The 12,602-nt window shown below is 40.5% G+C and overlaps 1 protein-coding gene across 3 annotated transcripts in view; it reads left to right on the forward strand.

Moving 5' to 3' along the window:
- NELL1 (neural EGFL like 1) overlaps nt 1-12,602 on the forward strand; it is an 876,133-nt gene that overhangs the window by 79,747 nt on the left and 783,784 nt on the right. The gene's annotated exons all lie outside the window — the stretch shown is intronic.

The following is a 12,602-nucleotide window of genomic DNA, read 5'->3' on the forward strand; positions in this document are numbered from 1 at the left end:
AGCCTTCATTGTGTTTATTTTATGCAGGAACTGTGCTTGGCGCTGGGAATATTAAGGTGAATAATACAGTGTTTATTCTAAGGATCACGTCACACAAGCTAGTAGGGAATATGGGCAAATGAATGTCACGAAGAATTGTAGATGCAGTGCTGGAAGCTTGTGTTTAGGGAATAAAGGTAGTAGGCAATTCTGCTAAGCTTTGTAGTAAGCCAAGAAAGGGTTCAGAGAAGAAGATGACTGTATAAGGAAATCAAGTGAGTAGATATTTGACAGGCTGAATGGGAAGGAGTAAGGAATAGGAAGAAAAACATTCAAGGAAGAGGTTGTGATGATTTGGGGAAGGAACGGGTAAGTGGCTAAGTAGATGACACAAAGTGTGTGGGGCAGGGGCTGAGGTGTTTGAGGCAGGCAGAGATAGGTGGTATCATAGAGGCAGGCGGAAACGAGATCATTCCAAAGCTCTGATGCTGTGTTGAAAAACTTGGACTAAAGTCCCCGTAGATGATGGGAAACTACATAATGGTTTTAAGTTTGAGAAAGGTCACTCTATTCGGGATTTCAAAGTAATGATTATTAGATAATCTAAGACAAAGGTATAAGGTCCTTTCTGGGATATACTGGTGAGCTGTGGCAAAGCAGAGGGTGAGAGGAAAGATTGTGTCCACGAACCTCCATTCCCTGAGAGCCCCTCTGTTGGCCCCTGTAAGCGTGCTGGAAGCCTTCTCCCCAGACCAAAGCTCCTGGACAAGCAAACATCTCTTTCTCAGAGAGACTGGGCGGTATTTCAGTCTGCTCTCTGTGTAGTGCCCTGGGGGTGATAGGCTGCCAGGGACTGTCTCTTCGACTGTTACGGTCCCATGGGACCCAGGAGCTGGGCTCCAGAGCCAGGGAATCAAGGGTGTCCCTTGGGTGGCAGCTGTAAAAACCACGGCACCGAATGGTATAAAAGCTCCCTTCTGGGAGATACTGACCCTCTGGAGTTTGCAGAGGGAGAACGTCACGGCTGCCACTCTTCCTTCTGAAGAGGGTTCCAGCAGGTTCCTGGATGTGTGTGTTAGATTAAATGCCTGCCCCTCAGGCCAATGCTTTATTATAAGCAAATGAGCCTCTTTCACTTGAAGTCTGGGCACCAGAGTCTTCCTCTGTTCTGGGCCCCGAGCTGGGTGAGTCCCAGTGTGTGAGCTCTTTTCTCAGGTTATTACAGCCTTGTGGGTCTTGTGGACACGAGCCCCTTTGGTTTTCGCAGCTAGACATTGTGGAGGATTGTCTCTTAGGTGCAGGTGTTAAGAGGTGGGGTGCCTGATGTGGGGTTCAAACTTTGCTCCTTAAGGAGAAGCTCTGGGTTTTAAGTTCCCTACTGACTCTGGGTCTCTGAACTGGGACTGGGGTTTATAGTGAGATTATATCTCACCCTATCCTATCTGCTTCGATGCATTTTTTTTTTTTTCCTCATTTGTCCCATGTGCTCAGCCTGCCTTTAGGTTTTTTCCAGAGGAAAATGTTCCATAGGTAGCTGTAGACTTAGTGTGGAGGACGAGGTGCACTCGGGATCTACCTGTGTCACCATCCTGAACTGGAACCTCCCAGCCAATTTTATTTTTATTTATTTATTTTTGGCCACGTTGGGTCTTCGTTGCTGCGCGCGGGCTTTTCTCTAGTTGCAGCGAGCGGGAGCTACTCTTCGTTGCGGTGTGCGGGCTTCTCATTGCGGTGGCTTCTCTTGTTGTGGAGCATGGGCTCTAAGTGCACGGGCTTCAGTAGCTGCGGCACGCAGGTTCAGTAGTTGTGGCGCACGGGCTTAGTTGCTCTGTGACGTGTGGGATCTTCCTGGACCAGGGATCGAACCTGTGTTCCTTCATTGGCAGGCAGATTCTTAACCACTGTACCACCAGGGGAGTCTCCCAGCCAATTTTAATTGAATACTAATTTTATATTAATACATTGAAAATACTTATGAAGCACCTACTCTGTTCTAAGTGCTATGCCAGTTTTTGTGGGGAAGTGAAAGAAACAAAATCTAACAAGAGTTTGGCAATGTGGGAAGCAAGGCATGACCATGTAAAAAACTAAAGAAAAAAGAGCTATTAATAGAGAAGTAATAGACTGGAGTTACTAGGCAGTGTGTAGCTAACTTCAAAATTATGTGGCTCCCCAAACTTACCCCTGTACCCCTCCCTCCCCGCCAGGGGTGGACAGCAGTGGCAGAACACTGGCTCCCCCCCAAGCCCACAGAACAGTCACTGCCTAAGCAGAGGGCGGCAACTGGGAAAGACAGGTGGGCCCTGGGCACCAGGAGCAACCGGGCCAGTGGCTGAGAACTGGTCCCAGGGAGGTGGTAGGTTGTAGGTGGTGGGAGGGAGCTGCACGTGAATGGAGGCTCCAAGGGCCCAGTGTGTGTGCTCCACTGTCCCATCGGACTTTACTGACAAAACCCAAAGTCAAAGGTAAAATTACTGAGAATTTCAAGATGGTGACTGCAGAGCATTAGCCCCCAAGTGTGGGTCCCTCCTGAGGGCAGGATCCTGTGCAAATGCACTGGTCACATGCCCATGAAGCCGGCCCTACCTTGACCTTGCAGCAGACACGGTGGTGCTGTCCCTTGACCCCCTCACATCTCTTGTGTAGGTTCTGTGTGCCCTTCGCCTGGCTTCTGTGGGCTTTGCTTCTGAAGGTTGGCACCTTACAACTTGCCTCAGAGCACTGACCCTCAGCCTCTATAGCCCCTCCACCCTACTATACTGAGAGCAGAAGTGTCTAGGAGTTCACTTCCTCCCCAGGTAGCCTAGAGTCAATGGTTGACTCATGAGTGTGGGAGTATGGAAGCCTAGTTCCCTGGCCTTCGATGCCCGGAGGCCAGTCAGGCTCTGAGGCTTCATTCATCCCCCAGAACAACCAGGGATCAGGCTGAGGCTGGGACTTCCTTCCCTCCCTCCCTCCCTCCCTCTCCTGGGAGCACTTCCTTAGGAAATCACTTGCTCTCAAATCTCGTCAGGGTCACTGCTGGGGAACCAGAGTTCAGATAAACCTTCCCTTTTACTACTTTTTGATATATCAACCTAGATAGGTAAACTGAGGCAAAAATGATATAAAGGTGTTAGGTTCACTGAGTTCAGTACATTAAATTGGGGGTTAAGGAAGACCACATAGAAGGGAGACTCCTGAACAGGTAGACTTCTGCAGGCAAGGGAAAGAGAAGGGTGTAGAAGCAGGGAGAACAGTGTGGGCAGTCACACGGGGAAGAAATGAAGGAAATACAATTTTTTTTTGGTTGTGGGGAGAGGTGCGGAGAACAGATCATTTGCTGGAGCAGAGGATCTTTCCATGTACATTTTCCACAGAGGTGAGGATCTCAACAGTTCTGTCTCTTTCCAGTGGTTAAGTTTGCCCTCAGCCTCAAAGGGATGTGATGGACCCTGACCCTTCGGTGGGGATGCAGTCAGCACGGTGAGCTGGTTGTTTCTGGGCCAGCCTGGCAAAAGCGAGCTGCCATATGTGTTGGTGAGCAGGCGTGGGTTAGGGTCCACGTGTTCCGTAGGCTGGGAGAAAGCGCAGGTTCTTATTGCCCAAGGGTGGAGATGTCAAGTCAGCCTCAGCTTCACAGACATAGGAAGGTCATGTCCTTGCCCCACTGGCTTTATGGGGTTGGGTGTGAGGGCCTCCTCAGTATGAGGGCCATACACATGTCCAAGAATAGAGTGTGGGGCATCTTCAAATGCTTCTCAGTGGAAGCAGAGAACTTCCCAAGGCAGGTGAGAAGTGAGTGGAATGGCAACCGATATAGTAGAGCGCTGGCTTCAGAGTCAGACATGATAGAGGCTGGAGTCTGACTTCTAGCTTTGCAGTACCCGCTGTTTAATATCTTGGAACCTCAATATCCTTATCTGTAAATGGGGATAATAATCTGCCTTGCAGGACGGCCGTGAGGATGAAAAAAGATAGTGCATGTTAAGTGCACAGCTCTTAACAAATACGTATTTCTTCTCCTTGTCTAATCCTAAGTCTTGAAACTCTATTTTATGGGTTTCTCTTTTGGAATCTAAAAAAATCCATATCTTACTTTAAGAAACGTTTTGAAAAGCCTTTTGTGTTGCCAGGAGAGTCATCTGAGGCCACCTTCTCTTACTTTCCTGGCAGGATTCTAATAGAACTTGAGGATCATTGAATGGAAATCATCTGACCATTTTTCATTGTAATAGGAAAACCTCAGGTCTTGACTCAAACGAAATAGATATAAAGAAGTAGAAAATAAGTTCCCCTCCACTTCTGAATTCTGTGGTGCCTTCCTGCATGTTTGTTTAGTCTAATCAAGTCAAGGTATAAAGGATTAACTCTGAATTTGTAATGTACTTGGCTGTGGGTACTAAAGATCTGGTTCCATGCTTAAGGAGATTAACATCTAGTTAAGGAGGCTCTCAGCATGCAAGAAGTAGAGGGGAATATTTATTTACGAATTAGGCTTTTTATAATACAAAAGATATTCCCATCTGTAATATGTGAGAACCTTTAGTCATTTTCAGATTTCTTTTTGTTTTCCAGGGTAACAGTGTCTAGAGAAGCAAATTGCCTTTGTAGACATTTGGCATGCACATTTGACCAGGTGTAGAAGATAATCGGGCTCTTCTTTATCCGGTAGCAGAGGGTCCAGGGATTTGATAGACTGGATTGATAAACTGGAATCTATTAAGGATCTGATAGACTGTTGACTGGGAAGTCAGACACCCAGGTTTTTCTTTTGATTCTCTCCTGTGTCATCCTCATTGCACCTCTCATGATCAAGGTGAATTAAATATGCATTTGCTAGAAATAGGATATGATGGGCACTATTAGATTGCTAGCTGATTTTTTTGTTTTCACATTTGGTTTTTTTAGTATATTCGGAGTTGTGCATTTATCAACATAGTCAATTTTACAAGTTTTCATTACCTCTCGAAGAAATCCCCCACCTCTTAGCTATCACTCCCCAATCTCCCCAAGGGTCCCCCAGCCTTAGGTAATCACTAATCTACTTTCTGTCTCTGTGGGTTTGCCTAAATGGAATCATACAAGGTGGCCCTTTGTAGCTGGCTTCTTTTACTAAGAATGTTTTCAAAGTTCTTTAGTGTTGGCAGTATGTGTCAGTAGTTCATTTCTTTTTTCTTTTTTTTGGCCACACGTTGTGGCTTGTGGGATCTTAGTTGCCCGACCAGGGACTGAACCTGCACCTTTGGTGTTGAGAGTGCAGAGTCCTAACCACTGGACTGCCAGGGAATTCCCCAATTGCAGAATAATATTACATTGTTTGGACATACCACCTTTTATTTGTCCATTCATCGATTGATGGGACACTGGAGTTGTTTCCACTTTTTGGCTATTATGAATAATGCTGCTATAGGCTTTCTTGTATAAATTTTTGTGTGGACATATATTTTTATTCTCTTGGGTATTTAACTAGGAGTAGACTTGCTGAATCAAGTGGTCACTGTGTTTAACTGTGCAGTTGTCAGACTGTTTTTCCAAGTGCCTGCACCATTTTACATTCCCACCAGCAGTGTGTGAGGGTTCTAAATTCTCTCCATCCCTGTTAAAAGCTAGTTATTATCTTTCTTTTTGATTATAGCCGTCCTAGTAGGTGTGAAGTGATATTGCACTGTGCTTTTGATTTAAATTTTCATGATGGCAAATGATGTTGAGTATCTTTTCATGTGCTTATTGGCTGCTATATATCCTCTTTGGAAAAATGTTTATTCAGATCATTTGTCCATTTTTAATTGGGTTGTGTGTCTTTATGGTTTGGTAATAGTTATTTTATAGATACAAATCCCTTATCAGATGTGATTTACAGAATTTTTTTCCCCATTCTGTAGATTCTATCACTTCTTCATGGTGTTCTTTGAGGCACAAAAGTTGTTAAATTTGATGTCCAGTTTTTCTTTTATTGCCTCATCCTGAGACTGAAGATTTATTCCATATGATTTCTTTAAAAAGTTTTATAGGTTTAGTTCTTATATTTAGATCTTTGATATATTTTGAGTCAAGTTTTTTAATATGGTGTGAGATAGGGGTCCGACTTCATTTTTTTGCATGTGGATAGCCAGTTGTCCTAGCACCGTTTGTTGAAGACCAATGAATTTTCTTGGTACCCTTGTTGAAGATCAGTTGACCATAAATGTGAAGATTTATTTCTGGACTCTTCCAATTCTATTCCACTGATATATTTGTTTACTCTTGTGCCAGTACTGTTTTGATTATTTGGCTTTGTGGTAAGTTTTGAAATGGATAAGTGTGAGCCCTCCAACTTTGTTTCTTCTTTTTTAAGATTGTTTTGGCTATTTCAGTCCTCTTGAATTTCCATATGAGTATTAATGACCAGCTTTTCAAGTTCTGCAAAGATGTCAGCTGTACTTTCAAAGGGATTGCATTGAATGTGTAGATCATTGTGGGGAGTACTGCCATCTGAACAATATTAAATCATATGATCCACAGACATGGAATGTCTTTCCATTTATTTAGGTCTTCTTTAATTCTTTCAAAGTGTTTTATAGTTTCAGAGTATAAGTTTTATAAGGCTTTTGTTAAATTAAAAAATGATTATTAAATATTCTTTTTGATGCTATTGTAAATGGAATTATTAATTTCACTTGTTTGCTCATTGCTACTTTATAGAAATGCAAATTGATGTTTGCATATTAATCTTGTATCCTGCAGCTTTGCTGATATCATTCTAATAATTTTTTAGTGGATTTCTTAAATTTTTACTTACAAGATCAGGTCATCTGTAAATAGTTTTATTTCTGTCTCATCTGAGTGCCTTTTATTTTCTTGCCTAATTGCCCTGAGTAGAACTTCCAGTACAGTGTTGAATAGAAGTGATGGGAACAGATAGTCTTACCTTGTTTCTGATCTTAAGGAGGAAAGCTTTCAATTTTTCACCATGAATTGTGTTGTTAGGTGTGGATTTTCTTAGATGAGTTTAACCAGGTTGAAGAAATTGTCTTCTATTCCTACATGCTCTTATCAGGTTGAGGAGGTTCTCTTCCATTCCTTGTTGGTTGAGTGTTTTTTTTAACATGAAAGGGTGTTAACTTTTTTCAAGTGCTTTTTCTGCATCTATCAAGATGATCATGTAGTTTTATCCTGTTCTATTGATGTGGTGTATTATACTAATTGATTTTTGGATATTATACCAAGCTTGCATTTCTGGGATTAATCCCACTTAGTCATGTGGTGTAATCCTTTTTATATATTCCTGGATTTGATTTGATAGTATATTAATTTCTATATCTATATTCATGAGAGAGATTGGTTTGTAGTTTTCTTTTGATGCCTTTTGTCTGATTTTTGTATTAGATTTTTAAACTATGTGAGCTATGTGGAATAGTTGTTTTTCTTTTTTTTTTTTTTTTTTTTTTTTGCGGTACGCGGGTCTCTCACTGTTGTGGCCTCTCCCGTTGCGGAGCACAGCCTCCGGACGCACAGGCTCAGCGGCCATGGCTCACGGGCCCAGATGCTCCGTGGCATGTGGGATCTTCCCGGACCGGGGTACGAACCCGTGTCCCCTGCATCGGCAGGCGGACTCTCAACCACTGCGCCACCAGGGAAGCGCTGTTTTTTTTAAACATTTGCTATTTAGTGTACCATGAGCCAGGCATTTAAATTTTTTTTTTTTAGATGATGCCCCGTGATAAGTGTACAATTTTGTAACTCGAAAATATTGAAAATTTTGTCTCTCTCATTCCAGTATTTATACTAGCTATATCGCTCACATTCCAATGTTTATACTAGCTATCCCTTTTTCTTGTCTTATGATACTGGCTGGAATCTCCATAACAGTGGTGAATAATAATCATATTAAAGGTCCTCATTAAAGGCAGGAAGAAGACATCAGATAATCCTGTCTTTAATGTGTTCCTTATCTGTTTAAGCTGCTTAATATAATGTCTAGTACTTTCTGATCTGTCAATCTATCTTATATATGTGTGTGTGTGTGTATACACACACACAGTCATCATGTAAAGGAAATTTAGATCTATTTCTGATTTACTGAAAGGCCATAAGATCATGAACAGCTGTTACATGTTAAATCAATCTAGCATATATATAAATATGTATATATGTGTATTTATAGTATGTATATGTATGTGTGTATATGGATATATATATACATATAGTCATTGTGTAAAGGAAATTTAGTTTTCTTCCTGATTTAAAAGGCCAAAAAATCATGAACAGCTGTTACATTTTATTAAACACCCTCTTCAGGGTACCTTTTAATTATGTGTTTTTTCCCTTTCATTTATTAACATTAATTACATTAATAGAGTCCATAATGTTGAACTATTTCAGAAATCCTTAAATTTATATTTAGTAATGTTTAGGATTTTTGCATCAATGTTAATAATAGTAATATTAATAAAAATAGTAATAATAACTAATTACCGGAAGCATTGACAAATGCCAGGCATTGTTCTAAACATTTTACCTTAAACTCATTAAACACTTTTTAACTCATAAGTGAGATACAGTAGGTTTTCCTGTGTACGTGATTTAACTCAAGGCTTTTTGAATTTTATGCACCAGACTGGTTTAAATATATAGGCAATACCTCTTTTGTAAGTGATTCTGATGGAATTAGCCTGAAAATAATGTGGGCTGATAATTTGTCTCTCAGGAGGCTGGGAACTCTTATTACTGAAAATGTTCATTTTCCATCTCTTTATGGTATTGTTCTATTTAATTTTAAGCTCTTTGGACCAATTTACATTTTGTTGAAATCATATATTTCATTGAGATCGTTCCCTTTTTTGGGGCAAATAGTTGGACATTATATTCTTAATAAAATTTTTATATTTGTGGTTATATCTTCATTAACTTGTAAACGTGGAATAATGTGTTTCCTTCTTGGTCAAGCTTATCATGGATTGTGTAATTTATTGGCCTTTTTAATGAAGCAGTTCTTAAGTTTTATTGATCAAGTCTACTGTTTTTCACTTTAAATTCATTGATTTCTGCTTCTTACCTCTTTTTCAATCACTTTGGTATTTTTACTAGCTTCTTGGATGTTTAGTTAATTTGTTTTCAGTATTTTCTGTTTACTGGTAAAATCACTGAAGGCTTTGTTTTCTTATGAGTACCACTGAATATAGCCCACTGATACTGCTATATACTGTTTTCCTTTTCTGTACTTTTCTATAATTCTTAATTTCAGTTAACTTCCTCTTTGATCCGAGTTAGAGGAGTATTAAAAATTTCAAAGTGATTAAATTAAAAAATACTTAATGGGTGACTCCTGGTTTTATTGTTAACTGAACATGTAAAATATGTGCTATAAGATGTGAGACGGAAAACCTCTCTGGTACCTGTACGTGCTCAATATTTTTAGTTTTTGAGGGGGAACATTTTAAAAGGATGGACAGTTTTTGTGTGTATATAGATATGACTTTATGTGTAACAGTTGTGTTATTCAACTTCTCTGTGTTTTGATTTATGATCTCGAACTATGACATTCTGAGAGAGATAGATTAATAGCTTCTATTATGATTAGACTTTTGTCATATCCTCCTTGGATAAGTTTAAGGGCTAAGCCTGGAGATGTCATGCATTGCCTGTACTGCATTTTATTGACTAATACTGGGAAATTTGATCTAGCAATGTGCCAAGGATGAGAAAACCTGGATGTTGGAATAACGAGGCGGTCTCTGTTTTGATTGTCTGGGATGTAGTCTGTGCCCAAATACATGAAAGTAACATGGGTAAGAGGCTGCATCACATAGGGGCTTTTTCCAGGTGGTACTCTGAGGTACATAGTATGTACTAAGCAACTATTAAGTGAATAGATGATTCATTTACTCCAGCTCTGGTTAGGGCTGCTCAGAAATTTCATGGCTGATTTCAGAGGTTCCCATGGAATATATTGTGCCAGGTATAGTACTGCCCTGGATGCACTAAGGAGGCTGCACCGGACAGTGAAAAGGGCAAAGGTGTTGGTATCTGGAGACTGAAACGAATAATTCCTTGGGATTTTTGTATAGGATTAGAAGTATTTGCAAAACATCTACCATAGTTCTTGGCACATAATTTAAAAAACAAAAAGCCATGATGGTGTTGTTAAGGTGGAAATTTGATGCTGAGGGGAAAGAGGATATACGGAGGAGTGGCCAGAGAAGCAAACAGCCACTTGACTCTAGTTCACTGGTTCAAGGAAAACAGTATCTATCACCCCAGTCTGCAGGTAGTGTTCAATTTCCAGTCAAAAGTCACCTTTGCTGCTGAAGCACAATGGGGAAACCACATTCTGGATCTGAACACTTGCCCTCATGTGCACCACGGGGAGTCATCATCCACTGCCTTTTCCAGCGCTGTCATCCAGAAAACCTGCATTTACTGTTTTGGAAATCACTGTTTCCAATTTCTGCTCGGCTTCCAGCTATTCTCAGGTAAGGCCATTATTGAATTAATGGCCGAAGAGTTCATTCAGTGGCTGAGTTTCCTTCAGCTAAAGGCGGGCATCTCTCTCCCTCGTGGGGTTCCAGCAGCCAGAGGTGGATCATTTGGGAGGTGATTCCTTAAACCAGGAGCGAATTTCTTGGCATAACAATATCTAGAAACTCCCTAGGTAACTGAGCCAGTTGAGTTTCTATGAATACCTTGAGTGAGTAGATAAAATGAAATGGAAAACTTAAATATAAAGGCAATTGAAAACATACCTGGAGGTAGCAATTGAAATAGACTCTTCCATGTAATGGAATGGGCACTCTGTTATTAATTCTCATCTATATTTCTAATTTGATGGATTTTTATTCTTTTTTTTTTTTTTACTGTACCCATAGAGCACGTTGGAGGAGCAACAAAGATGAATCTGTCTCGCTGAGCTATCTTAATAGCATTGCAGATTTAATGTTTATTTTTCCTGATTCAAGCGTGTTAATATGGAGCTTTGTTAAAATGGAAAGCTTAATTAACATAGATTAAATCTAATCAAACATTCTGCCAGTATAAGCAACTCTATAAGATATAATGGTAAATCTTCTGTTTTTCAATTTTATTCCTAAATTATAGATAAAATTAAATCTAAGCATAATTATCTAGGAAGCTGGAAGCTAGGAGTCTAAGAAAAAGCTTCCTGTGGGACACTTCTGTGAGGAGATGAAGAGGACATTTTTCGCCCCCTAAGAAGGCATCTCCTCTTTTAAAAAATTTTGTATTTCGAAAGATACTCTTCAGTTTTCGGAGTTCTTGTGGTGGAAAGAACTACTTTCTACTTTGATGCCAGATAGACGTGGGTTCAATTCCTGGCTCTATCAATTACCAGACAGGTGAGCTTTTGCAGCTGCTTTTAATTTACTTCAAACTTGGTGTCCTTTCATGCAAAGTGAAGTTAATGATTACCATGTCATGGAGTTACCGGGAGGATTCAATAGAAGCATGTAGGTAGGTGCATAGTTCCTCAACGTCTCCATTTTCAAGACGCTCATCAAATCTCATTTCCCTTCCTCTCCTCATGTTTGTAGATATTTCCTCATACCGTCTCAAATTCTTCAGAAGTGAAAAAGGTAGATATTGAGAATTTCTCATCATTTGAAATAGTAATTAGGTTTTCACATCAAGAGATTGTTGTATGTAATCTAAAAATAGTGGTTGTCCTAATGGAGTGCATTCAGTAATTTCTAAGCAGCAGGTTTACCTTCCTCGTTATGGATGATTTAAGCTAATATGTAAATTATTTTGCACTTTCAGGCAGTTTATTGAAGATGTCAGAATGGAGGGATAGGAGGTGGAAGAAATTCCAGAATAGTATTACATGGTTTGAACCTAGCCCAATAAAAAGCTTTTCTCGGGCTTCCCTGGTGGCGCAGTGGTTGAGAGTCCGCCTGCCGATGCAGGGGACACGGGTTCGTGCCCCGGTCCGGGAAGATCCCACATGCCGCGGAGCAACTAGGCCCGTGAGCCATGGCCGCTGAGCCTGCACATCCGGAGCCCGTGCTCCGCAACGGGAGAGGCCACAACAGTGAGAGGCCCGCGTACTGCAAAAAACAAAAAGCTTTTCTCGTGGGTGATTAATAGTACATTTTTAGAAATTAAACTTCTTATATAAACTTAAGTTTAATTCTTTCCTCAAGGATATATAGTATAACGCTTATATTAAAAAAAGAAGTAGGTGACTTCAGTTGTTAAATTGCTCACATTTGGGAAGGAAAGAAGCAAGTTCAAATTGGAATCTTGTCCAAATGCAGATCTCTCTATAATGCTTTCAAAGTATACAAATAGGTCTTCACTTTCCAAACAAATGTGGGGAGGCTCTAGATTTAGAGCTGGGTTCCTTTTAGACTGTAAGCTCCCTCATCAACAACATTCAGGAGATATTAATGCAAATCTATCAAATACTATGTGTGGTGCTAGATACTGCGGTACAATTGTGAAGCATACAGGGATGGAGATAGTCAGTTGATGAAACACCCCAAAATATGGTTAGTGCCCTGATAAGAGGAATACAGGGAGCATAGAGCAGGGTACCTTGACTTTCCCAAAAGAAGTTGGAAAGCCTTCTCACTGAGGGTTATGCTTAAGAGGCAAAGTAGGATGAGTAGAAATCAGCCAGAAGATGGTGAATGGAAGAGGGTTCTGGA

Source organism: Phocoena phocoena, chromosome 8 (assembly GCF_963924675.1).
Source record: "Phocoena phocoena chromosome 8, mPhoPho1.1, whole genome shotgun sequence".
NCBI classification, from domain to species: Eukaryota; Metazoa; Chordata; class Mammalia; order Artiodactyla; family Phocoenidae; genus Phocoena; species Phocoena phocoena.